The following is a 27,116-nucleotide window of genomic DNA, read 5'->3' on the forward strand; positions in this document are numbered from 1 at the left end:
TCGCATTATTTTGAGATTATTAGCAATTCTTCCGACATCATTGTCGCATTATTTTGAAGTTCATAGAAACTCTTACTACATGACTGTCAGCATTACTTTGAGGTTATTCGAAACTTTCACAACATTACTTTTAGCATCATTTTGAGTTCATTAGCAATTCTAATGCGGCTCGAGGCCACGCTGGTTCACCGAGCGACAAGGTGAGCCTTGAAAACGGCATCGGTCGAGCTTCCCGGGCTTGGGATATCCGACATCCGGCATCGTTGTGAGAAACAAAGGGGGCTGCGCACGCGGCAGATTGGCACAAGGTAGGAAAGATCAGGCGCTGTGTCGGCCTCCCTGCCTGTCAGTCAGAAGGCTGTGTCCCTGGAGCTCATGTCTGTACCTAAGCTCAGCGAGTCATACTTACCTGGCAGGGGAGATACCATGATCAGCAAGGTGGTTCTCCCCGGGTGAGGCTCAGCCATTGCACTGGGGCTGTGCTGACCCTGGTGAATTCCCCAAATGTGGGAATCTCAACTGCATAATTTCTGACAGTGGGGGACTGCGTCCGCGCTCTCCCCTGTGATCGTGTGAAAAAAGGAAAGAAAGAAAGAAAGGCCGACCACGGCGGCAACAACAACAACAGTGACCGCCTGTCCCGGCCAGTTGGCGGTCTCCTCTTGTGCTGGCAAGCCTGAGGAGACCGCGGAGGACGTAGCCTCGATGAGCTCCCAGTATCTCTCACACCTTCCAGCCCTAAATGAAGAGGGCAGGGTTTCTGCCACATTTAGTTGAGGGTCATGGTATCTGACAAGCCCTGGGCTCAGGACAATACATCCACGGCTCGTCTTCGCAGTAAGTGGAATGATACCAGAGAATTCATGCGTGGGAGGAGATCAACTTGGAAAACCCCGACTCCAGGATGAGTCGCTGGCTTGTGGCTTTGAACACCGCTTTGTTTTACTTTGAGTCGCCCCACTAGCATAGCAGGGTGAAGGCACCGATTGCCTTTGCTTTGGATAGCAGTGGGGACAACCAGTGTGCCAGATGTAGTGTTTATGGCACTGCATTTTGTGTCGCCACCCAAAATGTTGCAGTTCCTGCCCACAGTCGCGGCCGGGATTGGCTGTACCGGGGGTGCTGGCTCTCACGTCGGGTGGCTGACAGGCATCGCTTCTCGGCCTTTTGGCTAAGATCAAGTGTAGTATCTGTTCTTATCAGTTTAATATCTGGTACGTTCCCTATCCGGGAACCATATATTAAATTGCTTTTTGGAACAGGGAGATGGAACGGGAGCTTGCTCCGTCCTTTCCACGCATCAACCTGGTATTGCAGTGTTTCCAGGAGTGGTGCAATGCCCCGCATTTCTCGTCGGAAATAAAACAAGCCTCCGCCAGGCACTCGCTCACCTGCTCCACCCAAAGCCGGACCAGGGTTCTCCTCCTGCACTGCAGCTTTTCCTCAGCCTGCCGCCGCAATGGCCTTCCAGGAACAGTGCGGGCCCCTCCCCTTTTGTCAGGAGCAAATCCCGTGCTCTTCAGGCCAACTCTCGAGTGCTGCACATGAGGCCGGGGCTGGATTTCCGCCCGCGCTGCCGCTGGGCGTCAAGTTGTGGCTCCGTTTGCACTCCAGATAAGGATGGAGGTCCGCTGACGGCACTGCTCTCGGAGCCTTTCCCAAAAGGCTTTGGAATGCACTCTGAAAGACCTGAACCTTCAATGTGCCTGAGCTTCCCGGGCTTGGGATATCCGACATCCGGCATCGTTGTGAGAAACAAAGGGGGCTGCGCACGCGGCAGATTGGCACAAGGTAGGAAAGATCAGGCGCTGTGTCGGCCTCCCTGCCTGTCAGTCAGAAGGCTGTGTCCCTGGAGCTCATGTCTGTTCCTAAGCTCAGCGAGTCATACTTACCTGGCAGGGGAGATACCATGATCAGCAAGGTGGTTCTCCCCGGGTGAGGCTCAGCCATTGCACTGGGGCTGTGCTGACCCTGATGAATTCCCCAAATGTGGGAATCTCAACTGCATAATTTCTGACAGTGGGGGACTGCGTCCGCGCTCTCCCCTGTGATCGTGTGAAAAAAGGAAAGAAAGAAAGAAAGGCCGACCACGGCGGCAACAACAACAACGGTGACCGCCTGTCCCGGCCAGTTGGCGTTCTCCTCTTGTGCTGGCAAGCCTGAGGAGACCGCGGAGGACGTAGCCTCGATGAGCTCCCAGTATCTCTCACACCTTCCAGCCCTAAATGAAGAGGGCAGGGTTTCTGCCACATTTAGTTGAGGGTCATGGTATCTGACAAGCCCTGGGCTCAGGACAATACATCCACGGCTCGTCTTCGCAGTAAGTGGAATGATACCAGAGAATTCATGCGTGGGAGGAGATCAACTTGGAAAACCCCGACTCCAGGATGAGTCGCTGGCTTGTGGCTTTGAACACCGCTTTGTTTTACTTTGAGTCGCCCCACTAGCATAGCAGGGTGAAGGCACCGATTGCCTTTGCTTTGGATAGCAGTGGGGACAACCAGTGTGCCAGATGTAGTGTTTATGGCACTGCATTTTGTGTCGCCACCCAAAATGTTGCAGTTCCTGCCCACAGTCGCGGCCGGGATTGGCTGTACCGGGGGTGCTGGCTCTCACGTCGGGTGGCTGACAGGCATCGCTCCTCGGCCTTTTGGCTAAGATCAAGTGTAGTATCTGTTCTTATCAGTTTAATATCTGGTACGTTCCCTATCCGGGAACCATATATTAAATTGCTTTTTGGAACAGGGAGATGGAACGGGAGCTTGCTCCGTCCTTTCCACGCATCAACCTGGTATTGCAGTGTTTCCAGGAGTGGTGCAATGCCCCGCATTTCTCGTCGGAAATAAAACAAGCCTCCGCCAGGCACTCGCTCACCTGCTCCACCCAAAGCCGGACCAGGGTTCTCCTCCTGCACTGCAGCTTTTCCTCAGCCTGCCGCCGCAATGGCCTTCCAGGAACAGTGCGGGCCCCTCCCCTTTTGTCAGGAGCAAATCCCGTGCTCTTCAGGCCAACTCTCGAGTGCTGCACATGAGGCCGGGGCTGGATTTCCGCCCGCGCTGCCGCTGGGCGTCAAGTTGTGGCTCCGTTTGCACTCCAGATAAGGATGGAGGTCCGCTGACGGCACTGCTCTCGGAGCCTTTCCCAAAAGGCTTTGGAATGCACTCTGAAAGACCTGAACCTTCAATGTGCCTGAGCTTCCCGGGCTTGGGATATCCGACATCCGGCATCGTTGTGAGAAACAAAGGGGGCTGCGCACGCGGCAGATTGGCACAAGGTAGGAAAGATCAGGCGCTGTGTCGGCCTCCCTGCCTGTCAGTCAGAAGGCTGTGTCCCTGGAGCTCATGTCTGTTCCTAAGCTCAGCGAGTCATACTTACCTGGCAGGGGAGATACCATGATCAGCAAGGTGGTTCTCCCCGGGTGAGGCTCAGCCATTGCACTGGGGCTGTGCTGACCCTGGTGAATTCCCCAAATGTGGGAATCTCAACTGCATAATTTCTGACAGTGGGGGACTGCGTCCGCGCTCTCCCCTGTGATCGTGTGAAAAAAGGAAAGAAAGAAAGAAAGGCCGACCACGGCGGCAACAACAACAACGGTGACCGCCTGTCCCGGCCAGTTGGCGGTCTCCTCTTGTGCTGGCCAGCCTGAGGAGACCGCGGAGGACGTAGCCTCGATGAGCTCCCAGTGTCTCTCACACCTTCCAGCCCTAAATGAAGAGGGCAGGGTTTCTGCCACATTTAGTTGAGGGTCATGGTATCTGACAAGCCCTGGGCTCAGGACAATACATCCACGGCTCGTCTTCGCAGTAAGTGGAATGATACCAGAGAATTCATGCGTGGGAGGAGATCAACTTGGAAAACCCCGACTCCAGGATGAGTCGCTGGCTTGTGGCTTTGAACACCGCTTTGTTTTACTTTGAGTCGCCCCACTAGCATAGCAGGGTGAAGGCACCGATTGCCTTTGCTTTGGATAGCAGTGGGGACAACCAGTGTGCCAGATGTAGTGTTTATGGCACTGCATTTTGTGTCGCCACCCAAAATGTTGCAGTTCCTGCCCACAGCCGCGGCCGGGATTGGCTGTACCGGGGGTGCTGGCTCTCACGTCGGGTGGCTGACAGGCATCGCTTCTCGGCCTTTTGGCTAAGATCAAGTGTAGTATCTGTTCTTATCAGTTTAATATCTGGTACGTTCCCTATCCGGGAACCATATGTTAAGTTGCTTTTTGGAACAGGGAGATGGAACGGGAGCTTGCTCCGTCCTTTCCACGCATCAACCTGGTATTGCAGTGTTTCCAGGAGTGGTGCAATGCCCCGCATTTCTCGTCGGAAATAAAACAAGCCTCCGCCAGGCACTCGCTCACCTGCTCCACCCAAAGCCGGACCAGGGTTCTCCTCCTGCACTGCAGCTTTTCCTCAGCCTGCGGCCGCAATGGCCTTCCAGGAACAGTGCGGGCCCCTCCCCTTTTGTCAGGAGCAAATCCCGTGCTCTTCAGGCCAACTCTCGAGTGCTGCACATGAGGCCGGGGCTGGATTTCCGCCCGCGCTGCCGCTGGGCGTCAAGTTGTGGCTCCGTTTGCACTCCAGATAAGGATGGAGGTCCGCTGACGGCACTGCTCTCGGAGCCTTTCCCAAAAGGCTTTGGAATGCACTCTGAAAGACCTGAACCTTCAATGTGCCTGAGCTTCCCGGGCTTGGGATATCCGACATCCGGCATCGTTGTGAGAAACAAAGGGGGCTGCGCACGCGGCAGATTGGCACAAGGTAGGAAAGATCAGGCGCTGTGTCGGCCTCCCTGCCTGTCAGTCAGAAGGCTGTGTCCCTGGAGCTCATGTCTGTTCCTAAGCTCAGCGAGTCATACTTACCTGGCAGGGGAGATACCATGATCAGCAAGGTGGTTCTCCCCGGGTGAGGCTCAGCCATTGCACTGGGGCTGTGCTGACCCTGGTGAATTCCCCAAATGTGGGAATCTCAACTGCATAATTTCTGACAGTGGGGGACTGCGTCCGCGCTCTCCCCTGTGATCGTGTGAAAAAAGGAAAGAAAGAAAGAAAGGCCGACCACGGCGGCAACAACAACAACGGTGACCGCCTGTCCCGGCCAGTTGGCGGTCTCCTCTTGTGCTGGCCAGCCTGAGGAGACCGCGGAGGACGTAGCCTCGATGAGCTCCCAGTATCTCTCACACCTTCCAGCCCTAAATGAAGAGGGCAGGGTTTCTGCCACATTTAGTTGAGGGTCATGGTATCTGACAAGCCCTGGGCTCAGGACAATACATCCACGGCTCGTCTTCGCAGTAAGTGGAATGATACCAGAGAATTCATGCGTGGGAGGAGATCAACTTGGAAAACCCCGACTCCAGGATGAGTCGCTGGCTTGTGGCTTTGAACACCGCTTTGTTTTACTTTGAGTCGCCCCACTAGCATAGCAGGGTGAAGGCACCGAATGCCTTTGCTTTGGATAGCAGTGGGGACAACCAGTGTGCCAGATGTAGTGTTTATGGCACTGCATTTTGTGTCGCCACCCAAAATGTTGCAGTTCCTGCCCACAGCCACTGTCGCATCATTTGGAGGATAGTAGCAACTCTCACCACATCACTGGAGCATCATTTTGAGGTTCGTAGCAACTCTCACTATATCACTTTAGCATCATTTTGAGATTTTTAGCAACTCTCACCACATTACTGTCAGCATCATTTTGAGGTCTTTCGCAACTCTTACCACATCACTGTCGCATCATTTTTAGATTTAAAGAAACTCTCACCACATCACTGTAGAATCATTTTGAGGTTTTAAGCAACTCTTACTGCATCACTGGAGCATCATTTTCAGGTCCGTAGCAACTCTCACTACATCACTGTAGCATCATTTTGAGGTTTTAAGCAACTCTCACCACATTACTGTTGCATCATTTTGAGCTTCGTAGCAACTCTCACTACATTACTGTAGCATCATTTTGAGGTTCGTGGCAACTCTCACTACATCCTGTAGCATCATTTTGAGGATTTTAGCAACTCTCCCCCCATCACTTCAGCATCATTTTTAGATTTTTAGTAACTCCTACTACATTACTGTAGCATCATTTTGAGGTTCGTAGCAACTCTCACTACATCACTGGAGCATCATTTTGAGGTTCGTAGCAACTCTCACTACATTACTGACAGCATCATTTGAGGTTTTGAGAAACTCTCATCACATCACTTTCGCATCATTATGAGATTTTTAGCAATTCTCACCACATCACTGTAGCATCATTTTGAGGATAGTAGCAAATCTCACTTCATGACTGTCAGCATCATTTTGAGGTTCGTAGCAACTCTGACTACATCACTGGAGCATCATTTTGAGTTTTTTGAAACTATTACCACATCACTGTCACATCATTTTGAGATTTTAAGCAACTCTCACTACATCATTGTAGCATCATTTGAAGGATAGTAGCAACTCTCACCACATCACTGTCGCATCATTTTGAGATTTTAAGCAACTCTCACAACATCACTGTAGCATCATTTGGAGGATAGTAGCAACTCTCACCATATCACTGTCGCATCATTTTAAGATTTTAAGAAACTCTCACCACATCACTGTAGCATCATTTTGAGATTTGAAGCAACTCTCACTACATCACTGTAGCATCATTTTGAGGGTCGTAGCAACTCTCACTACATTACTGACAGCATCATTTTGATTTTTTTTTTCAACTCTCGCCACATCACTTTAGCTTCATTTTGAGATTTTTAGCAACTCTTACCACATCACTGTCGCATCATTTTTAGGTTCGGAGCAACTCTCACTACATTACTGGTGCATCATTTTGAGGTTCGTGGCAACTCTCACTACATCACTGTAGCATCATTTTGAGATTTTTAGCAACTCTTACCACATCACTGGAGCATCATTTTGACGTTCGTAGCAACTCTCACTACATCACTGTAGCATCATTTTGAGGTTTTAGCAACCTAATACATTACTGTAGCATCATTTTGAGGATCGTAGCAACTCTCTCTACATCACTGTTGCATCATTTGAGATTTTAAGCAACTCTCACTACATCACTGTAGCATCATTTGGAGGATAGTAGCAACTCTCACCACATCACTGGAGCATCATTTTGAGGTTCGTAGCAACTCTCACTATATCACTTTAGCATCATTTTGAGATTTTTAGCAACTCTCACCACATTACTGTCAGCATCATTTTGAGGTCTTTCGCAACTCTTACCACATCACTGTCGCATCATTTTGAGATTTTAAGAAACTCTCACCACATCACTGTAGAATCATTTTGAGGTTTTAAGCAACTCTTACTGCATCACTGGAGCATCATTTTCAGGTCCGTAGCAACTCTCACTACATCACTGTAGCATCATTTTGAGGTTTTAAGCAACTCTCACCACATTACTGTAGCATCATTTTGAGGTTTTAAGCAACTCTCACCACATTACTGTTGCATCATTTTGAGCTTCGTAGCAACTCTCACTACATCCTGTAGCATCATTTTGAGGATTTTAGCAACTCTCCCCCCATCACTTCAGCATCATCTTTAGATTTTTTGTAACTCCTACTACATTACTGTAGCATCATTTTGAGGTTCGTAGCAACTCTCACTACATCACTGGAGCATCATTTTGAGGTTCGTAGCAACTCTCACTACATTACTGACAGCATCATTTGAGGTTTTGAGCAACTCTCATCACATCACTTTCGCATCATTATGAGATTTTTAGCAATTCTCACCACATCACTGTAGCATCATTTTGAGGATAGTAGAAAATCTCACTTCATGACTGTCAGCATCATTTTGAGGTTCGTAGCAACTCTGACTACATCACTGGAGCATCATTTTGAGTTTTTTGAAACTATTACCACATCACTGTCACATCATTTTGAGATTTTAAGCAACTCTAACTACATCATTGTAGCATCATTTGAAGGATAGTAGCAACTCTCACCACATCACTGTAGAATCATTTTGAGGTTCGTAGCAACTCTCACCACATGACTGTCAGCATCATTTTAAGGTTTTAAGCAACTCTTACTGCATCACTTTAGCATCATTTTGAGATTAGTCGCAACTCTCACCCCATCACTGTGGCATCATTTCTTAGGTTAGTAGCAACTCTCATTACATCACTGTCAGCATCATTTTGAGGTTTTTAGCAACTCTCACTACATGACTGTAGCATCATTTTTTAGGTTCGTAGCAACTCTCACCACATCACTGTAGCATCATTTCTTTAGTAAGTAGCCACTCTCATTACATCACTTTGGCATGATTTTGAAATTACTATCAACTCTCACCACATCACTGTCTCATCATTTCTTTAGTAAGTAGCCACTCTCATTACATCACTTTGGCATGATTTTGAAATTACTATCAACTCTCACCACATCACTGTAGCATCATTTTGATGTCATGAGCAACTCTTACTACATCACTGTAGCATCATTTTGAGGTTATTAGCAACTCTCATTACATCACTTTAGCATCATTTTGACATTAGTTGCAACTCTCACTACAACACTGTAGCATCATTTCTTAGGTTCGTAGCATCTCTCATTACATCACTTGATTATCATTTCTTATGTGAGAAGAAACTCTCACTACATCACTGTAGCTTTATTTTCAGTTAAGAAGAAACTCTCACTACATCACTGTAGCTTTATTTTCAGTTAAGAAGAAACTCTCACTACATTACTGTAGCTTTATTTTCAGTTAAGAAGAAACTCTCACTACATTACTGTAAGCATCAATTTGAGGATAGTGTCAACTCTTACTTCATCACTGCATCATTTTGAGGTTCGTAGCAACTCTCACTCCATGACTTTAGCATCAATTTTTAGGTTTTAATCAACTCTCACTACATTACTGTCAGCATCAATTTGAGCTTCCTAGTAACTCTCACTACATCACTGTCGCATCATTTCTTAGGTTCGGAGCAACTCTCATTACATCACTTTAGCATCATTTTTAAATTAGTAGCAACTGTCATTACATCACTTGAGCATCATTTTGAGGTTCGTAGAACTCTCACCACATCAGTGTAACATCATTTTGAGGTTAGTAGCAACTCTCACTACATCACTGAAGAATCATTTTGAGAATAGTTGAAACTCTCACTACATCACTGTAGCCTTATTTTGAGTTTAGCAGAAACTCTCACTACATTACTGTCAGCATCATTTTGAGGTTTTTAGCAACTCTCACCACATCACTGGAGCATCATTTCTTAGGGTAGTAGCAACTCTTACTACATCACTGAAGCATCATTTTGAGGATAGTAGTAACTCTTACTACACCACTGTCGAATCATTTAAAGGTTCGTAGCAATTCTCACTACATTACTGTCAGCATCATTTTGAGGTTCGTAGAACTCTCACCACATCACTGTAGCATCCTTTCTTAGGTTAGTAGCAAGTCTCATTACATCACTTCAGCATCATTTTGAGGTTCGTAGCAACTCTCATGACATCACTTTAGCATCATTTTTAAATTAGTAGCAACTGTCATTACATCACTTGAGCATCATTTTGAGGTTCGTAGAACTCTCACCACATCAGTGTAACATCATTTTGAGGTTAGTAGCAACTCTCACTACATCACTGAAGAATCATTTTGAGAATAATTGAAACTCTCACTACATCACTGTAGCCTTATTTTGAGTTTAGCAGAAACTCTCACTACATTACTGTCAGCATCATTTTGAGGTTTTTAGCAACTCTCACCACATCACTGGAGCATCATTTCTTAGGGTAGTAGCAACTCTTACTACATCACTGAAGCATCATTTTGAGGATAGTAGTAACTCTTACTACACCACTGTCGAATCATTTAAAGGTTCGTAGCAATTCTCACTACATTACTGTCAGCATCATTTTGAGGTTCGTAGAACTCTCACCACATCACTGTAGCATCCTTTCTTAGGTTAGTAGCAAGTCTCATTACATCACTTCAGCATCATTTTGAGGTTCGTAGCAACTCTCATGACATCACTATCAGCATCATTTTGAGGTTAGTCGCAACTCTCACTACATTATTGTGGCATCATTTTGAGGTTTTTCGCAACTCTCACTACATCACTGTAGCATCATTTGTTTGGTTAGTGGCAATTCTTATTACATCACTGTAGCATCATTTGAGCATCGTAGCAACTCTCACTACATCACTGTAGCATCATTTTGAGGATTTTTGAAACTCCCACTTCATGAGTGTCAGCATCATTTTGAGATTAGTAGCAACTCTCACTACATCACTGTAGCATCAGTTTGAGGTTTTTAGCAACTGTCACAACATTACTGATAGCATCATTTTGAGATTTTTAGCAACTCTCACTACATCACTATCAGCATCATTTTGAGGTTGGTAGCAACTCTCACTACATCACTGTAGCATTATTTTGAGTTAACAGAAACTCACACTACATTACTGTCAGTATCATTTTTAGGTTTTTAGCAACTCTCACTAAATGACTTTAGCATCATTTTGAGGTTCGTAGCAGCTCTCATGACATCACTTTGGCATCATTTTGAGGTTTGTAGCAACTCTCACTACATTACTGTAGCTTTATTTTGAGTTAAGCAGAAACTGTCACTACACTACTGTCAGTATCATTTTTAGGGTTTTAGCAACTCTCACTACATCACTGTAGCATTATTTTGAGATAAGTAGCAACTCTCACTACATCACTGAAGCATCATTTTGAGATTTTTAGCAACTCTCACTACATAACTGTAGCATCATTTTGAGGATAGTAGCAACTCTCACTACATCACTGTAGCATCATTTGGAGGATAGTAGCAACTCTCACTAAATGACTGTCAGCATCATTTTAAGGTTTCAAGCAACTCTCACCACATCACTGTAGCATCATTCATAGATTTTAAGCAACTCTCACTACATAACTGTAGCATCATTTTGAGGTTAGTAGCAACTCTCACTACATCACTGTAGCATCATTTTGAGGTTTTTCGCAACTCTCACCACATCACTGTAGCATCATTTTGAGGTTCGTAGCAACTCTCACTACATTACTGTTAGCATCATTTTGAGGTTCGTAGCAACTCTCACTACATTACTGTAGCATCATTTTGAGGTTTTTCGCAACTCTCACCACATCACTGTAGCATCATTTTGAGGTTCGTTGCAACTCTCACTACATTACTGACAGCATCATTTTGAGGTTTTAAGCAACTCTCACTACATTACTGTAGCATCATTTTGAGGTTTTTCGCAACTCTCACCACATCACTGAAGAATCATTTTGAGATTTTTAGCAACTCTTACTACATCACTGTAGCATCATTTTGAGGAAAGTAGCAACTCTCACTTCATGACTGTCAGCATCATTTTAAGGTTTGAAGCAACTCTCACTACATCACTGGAGCATCATTTTGAGGTTTTTAGCAACTCTCACAACATCACTGAAGCATCATTTTGAGATTTTTAGCAACTCTTACGACATCACTGTAGCATCATTTTGAGCTTCGTAGCAACTCTCACTACATCACTGTAGCATCATTTTGAGGTTTTAAGCAACTCTCACTAAATCACTGTTGCATCATTTCTTAGGTTTGTAGCAATTCTTTTTACATCACTGGAGCATCATTTCTTAGATTAGTAGCAACTCTCACTACATTACTGGAGCATCATATTGAGGTTCGTAGTGTCACGTCCCCATGGTCACGGGCATGGGGGCGTTGCATTATTTTTGACTTCCTTCCCTTCTCAGGTTCGAGCTTCATGGGGCGGAGCTGCTGACTAATTGGGAGCACCTGGGCCCGGCATCTCCCAGCTATAAAGCAGGCGATCAACCTGGCCGGTTGTCTCTCGCTCACTCCTCCTGGCCCACGTCGGAGCGATGGTTGTGTTTCTTGAGTTATGTCTTGTTTAGTTCTCTGCATCCATCACACCGCACACATACACCCCCTGTACACTCATGCACACACTCGCACTCACCACTGACACTACTGATAACCACACGCCACTGTACGTTATGGTTTGCCTTGTGTTGATTTTGCGTTACTAATAATAAATTATTAGTTGTGTTTCACGTTTAGTCTGCGTCTCCCTCCTTCGATGTCACGATTTCTGAGCCGGGTCGTGACAGAAGCAACTCTCACCACATCACTGTCGCATTATTTTGAGATTTTAAGCAACTCTCAGTACATCACTGGAGCATCATTTTGAGGTTCATCGAAACTCTCACTACATCACTGTAGCATCATTTGGAGGATAGTAGCAACTCTCACTACATGACTGTCAGCATCATTTTAAGGTTTTCAGCAACTCTCAGTACATCACTGGAGCATCATTTTGAGGATAGTAGCAACTCTCACCACATCACTTTCGCATCATTTATTAGGTTAGAAGCAACTCTCATGACATCACTTTCGCATCTTTTTGAAATTAGTAGATACCCTCATTACATCACTGTCAGCATCATTTTGAGTTCATTATTATCATTGAGGTTATTCGAATCTTTCACTGCATTACTGTTAGCATTATTTTGATTTCATTAGCAATTCTTACGACATCTCTGTCGCATTATTTTGAGGTTATTAGCAACTCTTCCTACATCCCTGTAGCATTGTTTTTGAGGTCGTTAGCAACTCTTCCTACATCACTGTAGCATTTTTTGAGGTTATTCGCAAATCTTACGACATCACTCTCAGCATCATTTTGAGATCATTAGTAACTTTAATTACATCACTGTAGCATCGTTTTGAGGTTCGTAGCAAATATTACTACAAGACTGTCAGCATCACTTTGAGGTTATTCGAAACTTTCACTACATTACTGTCAGCATCACTTTCAGTTTGTTAGCAATCCTTAGAACATCACGGTAGCATCATTTTGAGGTTCGTAGCAACTATTACTACAGTAATGTCAGTATTATTTTGAGTTTATTAGCAATTCTTACGACATCACTTTCGCATTATTTTGAGTTTTTTAGCAACTCTTACTAGATTACCGTCAGCATCATTTTGAGTTCATTAGCAATTCTTACAACATCACTGTCGCATCATTTTGAGTTCATTAGCAATTCTTACGACATCACTGTCGCATCATTTTGAGGTTATTAGCAACTATTACTACATTACTGTCAGCATCACTGAGTTTATTAGCATCCATCACCACGTGACTGTTAGCATCGTTTTGAGTTCAATAGCAATTCTTACGACATCACTGTCATCATCATTTTTAGGTTACTCGCAGCTCTAACCACATGACTGTCAGCATCACTTTGAGGTTATTCGAAACTTTCACTACATTACTGTTAGTATCATTTTGAGTTTATTAGCAATTCTTACGACATCACAGTAGCATTATTTTGAGTTTCGTAGCAACTCTTACTACATGACTGTCAGCATCACTTTGAGGTTATTCGAAACACTTACTACATTGCTGGAAGCATCACTGAGTTGATTAGCAACTATCACTACATTACAGTTAGCATCATTTTAAGTTCATTAGCAATTCTTCCGACATCACTTTCAGCATCATTTTGAGGTTATTACCAATTCTTCTGACATCACTGTCGCATTATTTTGAGGTTGTTAGCAACTCTTACTACATTACTGTTGCATTATTTTAAGCAACTCTTTCTAACTGACTTTCAGCATCACTTTGAGGTTGTTCAAAACACTGACTAATTACTTTAAGCATCACTGAGTTAATTAGCAACTATCACTACATTACTGTTAACATCATTTTGAGTTCATTAGCAATTCTTCCGACATCACTGTCGCAATATTTTGAGGTTCGTAGCAACTTTTACTACATTACTGTCAGCATCACTTTTAGGTTATTCAAAACTTTCACTCCATTACTGTTAGCATCATTTTGAGTTCATTAGCAATTCTTACTACATCACTGTCGCATCATTTTGAGATCATTAGCAATTCTTCCGACATCACTATCGCATTATTTTGAGGTTCGTAGCAACTCTTTCTACTTTACTGTTGCATTATTTTGACGTTATTAGCAGCTCTCACTACATTACTGTCAGAATCATTTTGAGGTTATTAGCAATTCTTACTACATTACTGTTGCATTATTTTGAGGTTAGTAGCAACTCTTACTACATGACTGTCAGCATCACTTTGAGGTTGTTTGAAACACTTACTACATTACTGTAAGCATCACTGAGTTTATTAGCAACTATCACTACATTACTGTTAGCATCATTTTGAGTTTATTAGCAATTCTTACGACATCACTGTATTATCAATTTGAGGTTAGTTTCAACTTTTCCAAAATTACCGTCAGCATCATTTTGAAATCATTAGCATTTCTTCCGACATCACTGTCGCATTATTTTGAGATTATTAGCAATTCTTCCGACATCATTGTCGCATTATTTTGAAGTTCATAGAAACTCTTACTACATGACTGTCAGCATTACTTTGAGGTTATTCGAAACTTTCACAACATTACTTTTAGCATCATTTTGAGTTCATTAGCAATTCTAATGCGGCTCGAGGCCACGCTGGTTCACCGAGCGACAAGGTGAGCCTTGAAAACGGCATCGGTCGAGCTTCCCGGGCTTGGGATATCCGACATCCGGCATCGTTGTGAGAAACAAAGGGGGCTGCGCACGCGGCAGATTGGCACAAGGTAGGAAAGATCAGGCGCTGTGTCGGCCTCCCTGCCTGTCAGTCAGAAGGCTGTGTCCCTGGAGCTCATGTCTGTTCCTAAGCTCAGCGAGTCATACTTACCTGGCAGGGGAGATACCATGATCAGCAAGGTGGTTCTCCCCGGGTGAGGCTCAGCCATTGCACTGGGGCTGTGCTGACCCTGGTGAATTCCCCAAATGTGGGAATCTCAACTGCATAATTTCTGACAGTGGGGGACTGCGTCCGCGCTCTCCCCTGTGATCGTGTGAAAAAAGGAAAGAAAGAAAGAAAGGCCGACCACGGCGGCAACAACAACAACGGTGACCGCCTGTCCCGGCCAGTTGGCGGTCTCCTCTTGTGCTGGCCAGCCTGAGGAGACCGCGGAGGACGTAGCCTCGATGAGCTCCCAGTATCTCTCACACCTTCCAGCCCTAAATGAAGAGGGCAGGGTTTCTGCCACATTTAGTTGAGGGTCATGGTATCTGACAAGCCCTGGGCTCAGGACAATACATCCACGGCTCGTCTTCGCAGTAAGTGGAATGATACCAGAGAATTCATGCGTGGGAGGAGATCAACTTGGAAAACCCCGACTCTCAATTCTGACGACATCACTGTCGCATCATTTTGAGATCATTAGCAATTCTTGTTACATCACTGTCGCATTATTTTTAGTTTCATAGCAACTCTTACTACATTACTGTGTCATTATTTTAAGTTTTTTAGCAACTCTTCATAAATTACTGTCAGCATCACTTTGAGTTTATTAGCAACTATCACTACATTACTATCAGCATCATTCTTGAATTCATTAGCAATTCTTCCGGCATCACTGTAGCATCTTTTTGAGATCATTAGCAATTCTTACTACATCACTGTCACATCATGTTGATATCATTAGCAATTCTTACGACATCACCGTAGTATTATTTTGAGGTTAGTAGCAACTCTTACTACATGACTGTCAGCTTCACTTTGAGGTTGTTCAAAACACTTACTACGTTACTGTAAGCATAACTGAGTTTATTAGCAACTATCACTACATGACTGTCAGCATCACTTTGAGTTCATTAACAATTCTTCCGACATCACTGTAGCATTATTTTGAGGTTATTAGCAACTCTTACTACATTACTCTCAGCATCATTTTTAGGTTACTCGCAACTCTAACCAGGTGACTGTCAGCATCACTTTGAGGTTATTCGAAACTTTCACTACATCACTGTCGCATCATTTTGAGATCATTAGCAATTCTTCTGACATCACTGTCGCATTATTTTGAGGTTCGTAGCAACTCTTACTGCATGACTGTCAGCATCACTTTGAGGTTATTCGAAACTTTCACTACAATACAGTTAGCATCATTTTGAGTTCCTTAGCAGTTCTTCCGACATCACTGTCGCATTATTTTGAGGTTCGTAGCAACTCTTACTACATGACTGTCAGCATCACTTTGAGGTAGTTCGAAACACTTACGACATTACTGTAAGCATCACTGAGTTTATTAGCAACTATCGCTACATTACTGTTGGCATTATTTTGAGTTCATTAGCAATTCTCACTACATGACCGTCACATCATTTTGATATCATTAGCAATTCTTACAACATCACTGTAGCATCATTTTGAGATCATTAGCAGCTCTTACTAGATTTCCGTCAGCATCATTTTGAGTTTATTAGCAATTCTTCCGACATCGCTGTCGCATTATTTTGAGTTTTGTAGCAACTCTTACTATATGACTGTCAGCATCACTTTGAGGCCATTCGAAACTTTCATTCCATTACAGTTAGCATCATTTTGAGTTCATTAGCAATTCTTGCTACATCACTGTCGCATCATTTTGAGACCATTAGCAATTCTTCCAACATCACTGTCGCATTATTTTGAGGTTCGTAGCAACTCTTGCTACATTATTGTCAGCATCACTTTGAGGTAGTTCGAAACACTTACTACATTACTGTTAGCATCATTTTGAGTTTATTAGCAATTCTTATGACAACAGTGTAGCATCATTTTAACGTTAGTTTCAACTCTTCCTACATTACCGTCAGCATCATTTTTAGTTTTTTAGCATCTCTTACTTCATCACTGTAGCATCATTTTGAGTTCATTAGCAACTCTTCCGACATCAATGTCGCATTATTTTGAGTTTAGTAGCAACTCTTACTACATGACTGTCAGCATCATTTTGAGGGAGTTTGAAACTCTTCCTACATTATTGTAAGTATCACTGAGTTCATTAGCAACTATCACTACGTTACTGTTAGCATCATTTTGAGTTCATTAGAAATTCTTCTGAAATCACTGTCGCATTATTTTGAGGTTATTAGCAACTCTTAATACATTACTGTCCGCATCATTTTTAGGTTACTCGAAACTCTTACCACATGACTGTCAGCATTACTTTGAGGTTATTCGAAACTTTCACTACATTACTGTTAGCATCATTTTGAATTTATTAGCAGCTCTTACTAGATTACCGTCGCATCATTTTGAGATCATGAGCAATTCTTCCGACATGACAGTCGCATTATTTTGTGGTTTTTAGCAACTCTTACTACATGACTGTAAGCATCACTGAGTTTATGAGCAACTATCACTACATTACTGTTTGCATCGTTTTGAGTTTATTAGCAATTCTTACGACATCACTGTCGCATCATTTTGAGATCATTAGCAATTCTTCTGAAATCACTGTCCCATTACTTTGAGGTTCGAAGCAACTCTTACTACATTACTGTCAGCATCACTTTGAGGTTAATCGAAACTCTAACCACATGTCTGTCAGCATCACTTAGTTTATTAGCAACTATCACTACATTACTGTTAGCATCAATTTGAGTTCATTAGCAATGTGGGGCTTTGATTGGGAATTGTAAGAAAAATCACTGAATGAACAACACAAACACAGACTGTGTCTGAAATTCCACACCTGCACTTGAAACCAGTGTGGAATCAATTGTATCCACTGTCAATCCTGATTCTGGAGAAATTTCTTTGTGTGTTTTGATGGACGCGAGCCAAGCAGAAATTTCCCACAATGAAATAGGGCGGCGTTTGGTCAGTGTTGAGCAGGCGTCAGTCTGACAATGATGTCATATTATTGTGTCATCACTTGACCAGACCCAAAAGTAGGCTCAGGTATCAGTTTCTTCTCAATGCTAATGTCTGCTAGCTTAGTCTGCTACTTTGATGGCTCTGCCTGCTCAAAGGTCCAGACCCCTGGATGTGGTGGTTCCTACCTGAACGTAGATTCTGTCAGCTCATGTTGTTAAATCAACTCACCAGGAACACCAGTAGATTTCAATGGACTGACAATGAGTCTCATTGAATGGGTGTCTCGTCCAATGAGAAACAATCAGTCTCAGGTTGAAGCTCATCAATGAGGTCTTGTGGATCAGTGGCTTGCATGAATGAATGAGTTGGGAGACTTCTTGGAAATTAAAGAGGATTTAATACAATTAAGAAAACACTTAAGACAGAGTGACAATTCCAGCAGAGTAATTAAGGCCCATATTGAGTAGCAGGTATGAATTAGCCTGGATTTATCTGAGCTTCAAGTAGACGGCTAAGAGGCAGGTGGAAAGGTGTGTAGGATGAACGATGGTGACCTCCAACCAAATGAAGAGGACTGAGTGGAGGCTGACCAGCTCTACGGAGTCAGGCGGAGTTTGGCAGCGAGACAGGAGTCCAGGCCTGAATCGGTGAAAACCAACGTAACCGGCTTACGTTCTCAGCTGGATTCTCCCATCGATGTACGACGCCTCTCCAACGAACTGGTGGGAGGACGGCCTCCAAAGCCTCCACCTCGTCGACCGTGGCTCCCGCTGAGATTCGCTCGATGAAGAAGGGAAGCGCGTTGATTGGCTACCCTCTGGTCTCAGGCTGCTGGCTGCCTGGACTAAGCTGCTCTTCTCCGACACAAAGGTGGCTTCTCTCTCTTCAAGGCTCACAGGAGGTCAAGAGTGTAGCGACCGTGAGCCGAGATCGATGATGAATTACAAAAATAGAAAATCAAAAAATAAATTAGAGGAATAGAAAAGAAAAGGGGGGGGGCGGACCAGCTGCTCTAGGAGCTCACACACAAAGGGCAGAAACAAGAAGCACTGAAGAGAGCGCCAGCAGTGGATGGTGCCACCACTGTTACAGTAAACTGGTCCGCCTCAGAGCAGTGACCTTTGACCTGTGAGGGGTTGTTGGCCAATCAGCACACTTTGCTGTCTTCAGTCCTTCTCAGATATCAACAAATGAAGCTGGTTGAACAGACAGCAATCATCATCACTCAGAGACATCACCTGGAGAGGAAGACTGCTCCGAGTTCTGACAATGACAGTGAAGAGGCAAGGAGAGCTGGACAACCACAGACAGTGAAACATTCGGAACATCATGTTGATACACGTGTGTGTGTGTGTGTGTGTGTGTGTCAGAATCGGAATCAGAATCTTTTATTTTCGTTGTAGGGGGGGGGGGGTACAGTGACAATAGTTAGAGCGCTCTTCCAGAGCCACCGTGCACCACAGAATGCAGATACAAAGAAAAGATAGAAAAGATAAAAGCAAGATAAAAGACACTGTTAGAACAGAGAGATCCATCAACCCACCAACCAGAGGTGTGTCTGGTACAGATGTGGAATTATTGGCTCACACAATGTTGAGGCAACTGGAAGAAGACAAACAAAAAAGGCTGGTGTGATCCAGACCTTCATCAAAGATGGTCCTGGAGAACTGTTCAATGTGTCAGGACTTCTGTCCATTGTCTTCTGCTTATCCTGTTCAGGGTCATGAGGGGGTGGAGCCTATCCCAGCAGCTTTTGGGCGACAGGCCGTGTTCACCCTGGACAGGTCACCAGTCCATCACAGGGCCAACACATCCACAGACAAACATTCCAAGCCAGACTCAGGAGGATCTCTCCACCCTACAGACTGTAAAGGAACCATCAAAGATGGCAGTTGGAGTTCTGTGGATCTGTGCTGGATTCCTCATCCTCACGGACCAGAAGTCTGTCTGAAATACTGCACTGATTGATGATCTTTTCATGAATCTGGAAAAGCTTCTAAAACGAAAGGAAAACAATCCTATCTTCTTCATGCCTCAAGCCAAATCAAACCAAGAGTTCTTTTATCATATTTTTTTAACCGGACGTCTGCTTTGACTGGTTGGTTGTTGAAAGAGAGCAGGACAGGACAGACAGCAGAAGACAAATATAGAGAAGGAAAGACAAAAGACAGAGAGAAAGGAGGGAGAGAATGACAAAAAGATGGGAACAAGATGAGGGTGAAAGACAAGCAGAGAGAAAGACAGAGGGACAGGGGGATGGAAGACAGACACACAACCAACAACAGCAGCAGCAATAATAGTAAACTAGCTGCCAATGATAACATCTCCTGGTCGCTGAAGCAATCAACTTCATAATAGGAGGATTGAAGAGCCAGGAAATAAAATATTAGCACAATACTGATGTGAATGTTCGTGCAATACTGAGAACACTGATATGTAGACGACTAGTAGGGGCGGCACGGTGGTGCAAGAAGACAAACAAAAAAGGCTGGTGTGATTCAGACATCCATCAAAAATGGTCCTGGAGAACTGTTCAATGTGTCAGGACTTCAGAAGCTCCAATCCTCTCTAAGGTCCAGTGAGAGTGGAAGAGATTATAAATGAGAGAAGCAGGGCCCTCACTCAGAACTGAACCAGCTCAGTTGGGAGAGCCTTAGACTGAAAATCTAAAGGTCCCTGGTCCGATCCCAGGTTTCAGCAGAGGAGCAGCATTGACTTTACTTTCCAGTGGAGGAACTGCAGACATGAAGGAAACTAACATCTTGTCCTGTGCATTCTTGTGACATTCAGGACATTTTTGGAGCCTTTTGTTGGATTTTGCCACAGAGAATCAGAGCCAATCAAAAGCATGGTGGACTTCAACATGGAGGACTGAACAAGTCAAGAAAGCATCAGTTTGACCTTCACAGGTGTTTCTGTTCCTGTCTCAATGCTGTAGAAAGAGCCTGAGGAGCTCAGACGGTAGAGCATCAGACTTTTAATCTGAGGGTCCAGGGTTCAAGTCCCTGTTCGGGTGCTGTGGAGGTTCCAGTGTTTGACAACATGGTACTGGATGAAGTTCAGTGTTGAACAAACTGTCAACATTAAAAGTAGAAGTGTTCTTGTCTTGCCACTGTGAGACAGTCGCTAGAAAACTGACCAACAATAATTTCATGTGGCATGCAATTAACAAAAGACCTACACTGATGGTCGAGGGGGGGGCTGGAGCCTATCCCAGCATCTACAGGCCAGAGGCGGGGTTCACCCTGGACAGGTCACCAGTCCATCACAGGGTCAGCATACAGAGACGAACAACCATTCACACTCACATTCATACCTACGGTCAATTTAGAGTGTCCAATCAGCCTCGTCCCCAATTACATGTCTTTGGACAGTGGGAAGGAGCTGGAGTACCAGAGAGAACCCACGCATTCATGGGGAGAACATACAGGCTCTACACAGAAAGATTCCCCACCCGAGCCTGGACTCAAACCAGAACCTTCTTGCTGTGAGGCCACAGTGCTCACCACTGCACCATCATGCTGCCATGCTCTCTTCTACTTTCCTCAATTGTGTTTCTTTCATGTCCTCCTGAGATCAAAGACAGAATTCTAGCTATTGTCAAAGCCCTGATGACATCATCAGGAATTCTGACTTTGATCTGGAGACTCTTGCTTTAATCTGAATTTGACCTGACTAATGTTTTAGTTTAGGTTGCATGATACCGACCACCTCATTTCTCCTGATGGACTGGTGACCTGTCCAGGGTGAACCCTGCCTCTTGAACAATGTCACCTGGGATCGCCCCCCCCCCCCCCCATGACCCCATACCCCCTTCCCTCATGTGACTCTTTCATGCGGGCCTCTCAAAACAAAAACATGGCCGCCGCTCCTGTCATTTTCGGAGGAAAGTGCCTTCTTCCAAGATAGTTTTGATTTAATAAAGCATTCTGATGACATTTCTAGAGAGAAATATGCATTTTGTTTTCATAATCTTTGCTCAGTTCTTGTGTTTAATCTTTGGTTTGTTCGTTATTACGGTGAATCTTTCACCTCTCGGAAGAGAGTCGTTACAGTGTCACATTTCTACTGTTGCTATGTTGGTTGCTAAGGAAGCCATTACGGACGAGTGTCATTTCAAGATAGGTTTGATTTTTAAAAAGCATTTTAAGGACATTTCTGGCGAGAAATATAAATTTTATTTCCATAATATTCGCTGTTCAAGAAAGAATAATATGAAATGGATTTTAGTGCCCCAGGAATTACAAACATCTGCTTCCGTGGAAGTCGCCCCCCGTTCTTCTGTGAGAAAATCCGGTAGTTGTCGCTCACTCCGAGGAAAAAAAACAAATATTTTTAATACTTCATCTTTTGATTAATAAGACAATCTACAAATTCATTTAATTTCTGGATGTTTATTCTACCTACGAAGTCCATTTGTCACCATTATAGATCAACCAATCAGCATTAAGAATATAAACAATGACTCAAACTAATGGCGGTCTGCTGACGTCACATCCGTCACAGAGGCTCACTCCTGCACTCAGAGGTGGCCTTTTAGTTCCATCACTTCACGCTGTATTTACAGATTTATGATTGAGGGGAACAAACCACTCTGATGTCTGGGTTCATCAAGGATATCATTAAAGAAATCCTAACTATCTGACCAGTTAAATTGATCCTAACTGTTCTTCAGATGTTGTGCTGGTAATGTCATGTAGTTTCTTTTCCAATGTAACTTTGTCGTTCTGATGTGTGTATTTTTACTGCTCCAACAAAGCTGTTCCTCTTCTGGGGAAATCAATCATTCAGGCAATCAATAACTGAGTGTCTCTGATGCTGTACTGTAGTATTGCAGTACAACAACACTCTGATCCTTCCTTTTCAAATGTTTTTATTGTGTTTCTCTCATCAGGTGTTCAAAATGATGACAATAAAAATCAATAATTGATATTCAGCTTTGTTTCAACAATAATAATTGATCAGAAATGAGGCCTGATGGCTGCAATAGCAGCTTTGTGCTGTTCAGTGACTCCTGCTATAAAAAGGAGTCAAGGCGGTCTTAAAGATGTGAAAATGTTCCAAAGATCCTTCTTCATGTTGGTCCTGAACAAGATTGGTGTCAGGCCTTTTTTCAAAGGAGCTCCAAAAGGCTCACTTAACCCTTTGAGGCCTGGCTGAGACACGAGGCCTGTTGACCTTTGACCCTGTTGCTCTTTTGCTCTCATTGGCCTCTCCAGTGGATACAGACCTGAAACTTTATGAAATCCTAATCTGGTGGAATAATTCTAGAACCCCCTCCCAAACAGGAAGTAGCTTCAGGAAGGAGGTGGGGCTTCAAAGTTTTAAATATTGGTTTCTGGCAGAGGTGTGAACTCCTCCCAGAAAGCTCATCTCATTTGGAGCAACTTTGACCAGTTATGATGCTTAAGTTAAAGACTTTACTGGACTTTGCCACACCCTTTATGGACAGCAGAAAGGACTTAGGGGGGTCAAACCAGCACAGATGCGATCCTTCGAGAACAGAACAACACACTCAAATTTCAACTTCCTCGGTTCAAAGAGAAAAAACTATCCCCTTGTGAAACTGGGCAAAATCAGGGTCTGGGACTTCTGCACTCCGAGAGCCTTTTGGAGCAGAATTGAGGATCAAATCTGGGTTCTGGTGTTTCTACTTGGGCTACATCCACCAAACTTTACACACATAGTGTGATGCCCCAGAGTAGCATGTGCTGGGAATTTCAGCCATCTAGGTGCTAAGGGGCCCAAGCACAGTCCCGGGGCATCCACTAACCCTAACGGGCTGCTCAAAGTCTGGCCCCTCTTCCCTGGTTTCATTTGAGCTGAAGCCACCAAAAGTCACACCAATGGTTGATGTCAGTGAGAGGACTGATTCTGACATTTTCAGCCATCCAGAAGTTACAGAGCTGAAACACAAGACCCCAAAGCCCCTTCCATGTTTGTTGCCAGAGATATCGTAGTCATGACAGTGCACCTCCTTTATGAAGAAAAACAAAACAACTACTGCTTTGGGGCTTGTGTTTAGGGTTATTATATTATATTATTATATTATATTATGTGTGTAAAGTTTGGTGGATGTAGCCGGATGGGCCGGTGTGAGCAGGCATTTCAAAATATATATTTCTGGTAAAAACGCAGAAACAGCGGTGTTTTTGTGTTAAAATGAGAAACAGACCCATCCAGTTGTAGTGCCACCACTCAGCGGCCGCCTTGCAGTCAGAAGCCATGAAGAATGTTGCCCAGTAAGAGGAAGGAGAAAGGAGGAGCCGAAAAAGAGACACTCACGAGAAGAAAAGCAGACGAATTTCCAAAACTCGACGCGTTCTTCCAGGGCTGGACTGGGAAGAAGAGACGTCAGGTGTTGGAACGTGTAGTGGAAGAAGAAGGTCTCTGTGAGTAGTGAAAGAGTATCATTCTTTTAACATGGTTACTGTCTTCCATGTAGAATACTGCACTTTATTTTAATTTTTGAAACTTCAAAATGTGCGCATACATCCTCTGGTATGGCGTGTGCTTACACATATCGTGTAAATAACCATGGAGGGCTGCCAGGGATGAAAAATGCCAGGGCCATTTTTTGGTCCCAGTCCAGCCCTGCTTCTTAACCTGCTCACGGTGTCCTGTCAGCTGTCTTCCCTCAAGGAGGTGGCCAGTCTTGCTCTGGAGCAGTTTCAAAAATAGGCCTCAGCACACTGCCTCTGTGCCATGCCTCTCTCATGCTCCTCTACTCTTTGGTGCACATGCCTCCAGTCTGTCAGGCCTCTAATGAAGACACTTGGATCACTGGGCTTGCTAAAAGCAGGGCAAACAAAACAAAACAAAGCATGACGTTGACCACAATAAGTCAGCCATTTCCACGTCGTGCCGTCCGTTCTAACGAAGAGCCTCTGGACGACAGGGTTTATGGAATCTTGTTGAGGATGAAACTTTAAAAAATCAGTCCTCTGTGTGGAAGAAGGGCGACTAAAATAGTCTCCAACTGTCTGATCTGACTCCTCCACTTCCATTGCAACAGCATGGCTTGACTAAGAGAAAGAGAGAGAGCTGAGAGATTTCATTGGACGAGCCCAATGTCCTTCAAGAAAATCAACCAATGGGCCGCGTTTCGCGTCTCCGATACCGTTACGGTCGATTAAAATCTATACACTTTTGAAAAAAAAATTATGACAGTTATGGGCCGGCCCAAAGATGTGCATCGGCCAGGTGGCCAGTCCAGCCCTGGGTTCACCCTTGATGGGTCACCAGTCCATCCCAGGACCAACACACACACACAGACAGACAACCATTCACACTCACAGTCATTTAGAGTGTCCAGGTAACCACTACCCTCTTGATGTCTGGACCGTGGGAGGAAGCTGGAGTACCAGAGAGAACCCACACAGGAACAGGGAGAACCTGCAGGAGGGGTGGAGGTCGATGAGTCCTGGAGACGTTCAATAATGTCCACAACTTTGGCACCAAGAAGACAGCAGGTGATGGCACCTGGGAGTTCAACAGACCTGATGATTGAACCACCAATCACAAGGATTTCAGCCTCCATTGTAAACAGAGAGTTTAGATGAGAGAGAACCTGCTGTCAGCCTCACCAGTCAGGGCAGTGGCAGAGGCAGCAGAACGAATGAAGCAGGACCACCTGGCAGGTCTCAGCTGGAGGTGATGACATCACTGGCCTCAGTCCTCACCAGTGCTCTGCCTAGCAACAGGGACGATGGAGAGAAACCAGTAGAAGCGCTCTGAGAGTTGGAGACAGCAGGAGAGAGACCACGACAGAGTCACCCATGGGAAACTGTTGGATCCACTCAGGACAAACTGGACAGACACAGATCAAAGTCAGAATTGATGATGATGTCATCAGGAGGCTTTGATGGTGTCTTTATTTGTACCTAGAATTCTGTCTTTGATGTCAGGAGGACATGAAAGAAACACAATTGAGGAAAGTAGAGGCGAACATTCAGCTTCATTAGAAACACTTGAACTGTTCAACAGTAGAATTTGTTAGAAACAGTTTACAACACTGAGTGACAGGATTGAAGAGGGAAGGTTTTTGTGTTTTCAGTTTAATTCTAACTTAAAACTGGGCATGAACATTTTTAGTCGTTCATATTCTAACATACAGAGGAAGTCATGGCATTCCCTTTTTTTTAACCTGTCCTGTTCAGGAAATGGAAATGGAAATTTAGCTGCTATGTTGAGTCAGAAAAACCTTTTGAAGTCTACTTTTGCTTCAGTCAGAAAGTGGACTGTTGTTAACTCTCACAATGGTTGGTGATTGTGGAGGAAGACAAAATCCTTGTGAACCTCTTTTTAACAGACACACATTTCTAAAGATGCAGGTTCATTTTATTTTGTTCTTTTAGCAGAGGATAGTTTCGATCCATCGACCTCTGGGTTCTGGGCCCAGCACGCTTCCTCTGCACCACTCTGAGCTCCAGTCTGCTCTGAGGAGGCAGCAGACATCTGCACCACTCAGAGGTTTGGTTGGTGGTTTTGAAAAAATCCCAACAAACTAAAATCCTGTTGAATCAGGAAGTTCTAGTTGAACTCTCATCCACGTCATATGACCAAGAAAACCTCCTCTTTCATTCAGACCAGAACAGACAAACATAGAAACATTGTTTCAGCTTCTGATCAAACAATAACAAGATCTTGATTGTTTGTCATGTTCTATGAATCAGACTGATGTTCTCTGGATGTTCTAGGAGGTGTGTCTGTTTCTGATGAAGCCTGTTTGGTCTGGGGGGGTTAAGATGGTGGGGCTGTTTCAGTTCTAGTGCTGAAGGCTTTCATTATGACAGTCAGACTCTCCTCTGTCCTTCATGGTCCCTCAAATGTGCAGTGTGGACCTCACACACTGAATTTAGCCTGAAAACTCTTCATGAAAAGCAGTGACTCAGAGTCTCTGTGGCGCAATCGGTCAGCGCGCTCGGCTGTTAATCGAGAGGCTGGTGGTTCGAGCCCACCCAGGGACGATGAAGAGGCTCTACTGGTGCTTAGGAGTCGCTGCGTTAATGATCTGAATGTGGACGGACAGACTGACCCTCCGCAGCAGACTCATGTGACAGATCTCTGGATGAGACGCTTCAGTCTTCAATTTAGTCATCGTGTGTCATGCAGTGTTGAGGAGGCCTGCTGGCTGTGGGTAAAGTGGGGGCTCAGAGTTTGTGGAGTCGGCTCTGGAGTGAAGGGGGTCACTGTTTGGTTCTCAGATGCTCCAGCTCAGGTTAGCGAGGTGGTGGAGAAACCAGTGAGAGCTCTGCCAGCTGGAGCCTCTTGGGTCCCGGGAGGCTTCACTCCTGGAGGTGGAAATGTTGAGGAGTTTTAAAATCTGCTCCTCTTTCACGCTGACTTGTTTTCTAGGGTTCCCTCTTTTAAACTCCTGGAGATCAAGAGGATCCTGCCATGTTTGTCCAGGAGACCCACAGTACAACCGTCAGTGAATGGGGATGCAGGCA

General features: G+C 44.5%; 9 non-coding genes across 9 annotated transcripts; all 9 read left to right on the forward strand.

Moving 5' to 3' along the window:
* The first annotated feature begins 401 nt into the window (after positions 1 to 401).
* On the forward strand, positions 402 to 565 carry LOC147271572 (U1 spliceosomal RNA). The gene has a single exon (XR_015116606.1). It is a non-coding gene; the product is annotated as a U1 spliceosomal RNA (small nuclear RNA).
* Positions 566 to 1,151: 586 nt separating this feature from the next.
* LOC147271573 (U2 spliceosomal RNA) lies at positions 1,152 to 1,342 on the forward strand. The gene has a single exon (XR_015117164.1). It is a non-coding gene; the product is annotated as a U2 spliceosomal RNA (small nuclear RNA).
* A 542-nt stretch (positions 1,343 to 1,884) lies between these two features.
* LOC147271574 (U1 spliceosomal RNA) lies at positions 1,885 to 2,048 on the forward strand. Its single transcript, XR_015116742.1, has one exon. It is a non-coding gene; the product is annotated as a U1 spliceosomal RNA (small nuclear RNA).
* A 586-nt stretch (positions 2,049 to 2,634) lies between these two features.
* On the forward strand, positions 2,635 to 2,825 carry LOC147271575 (U2 spliceosomal RNA). The gene has a single exon (XR_015117472.1). It is a non-coding gene; the product is annotated as a U2 spliceosomal RNA (small nuclear RNA).
* Positions 2,826 to 3,367: 542 nt separating this feature from the next.
* Positions 3,368 to 3,531, forward strand: LOC147271576 (U1 spliceosomal RNA). Its single transcript, XR_015116607.1, has one exon. It is a non-coding gene; the product is annotated as a U1 spliceosomal RNA (small nuclear RNA).
* A 586-nt stretch (positions 3,532 to 4,117) lies between these two features.
* Positions 4,118 to 4,308, forward strand: LOC147271577 (U2 spliceosomal RNA). Its single transcript, XR_015117305.1, has one exon. It is a non-coding gene; the product is annotated as a U2 spliceosomal RNA (small nuclear RNA).
* A 542-nt stretch (positions 4,309 to 4,850) lies between these two features.
* Positions 4,851 to 5,014, forward strand: LOC147271578 (U1 spliceosomal RNA). Its single transcript, XR_015116608.1, has one exon. It is a non-coding gene; the product is annotated as a U1 spliceosomal RNA (small nuclear RNA).
* A 9,687-nt stretch (positions 5,015 to 14,701) lies between these two features.
* LOC147271579 (U1 spliceosomal RNA) lies at positions 14,702 to 14,865 on the forward strand. The gene has a single exon (XR_015116609.1). It is a non-coding gene; the product is annotated as a U1 spliceosomal RNA (small nuclear RNA).
* Positions 14,866 to 26,559: 11,694 nt separating this feature from the next.
* On the forward strand, positions 26,560 to 26,633 carry trnan-guu (transfer RNA asparagine (anticodon GUU)). Its single transcript has one exon. It is a non-coding gene; the product is annotated as a tRNA-Asn (tRNA).
* Positions 26,634 to 27,116: the final 483 nt, after the last annotated feature.

This window comes from Aulostomus chinensis, chromosome 1 (assembly GCF_037954235.1).
Source record: "Aulostomus chinensis isolate RoL2024-O1b breed Wild chromosome 1, RoL_Achi_v1.0, whole genome shotgun sequence".
Taxonomy (NCBI): domain Eukaryota; kingdom Metazoa; phylum Chordata; class Actinopteri; order Syngnathiformes; family Aulostomidae; genus Aulostomus; species Aulostomus chinensis.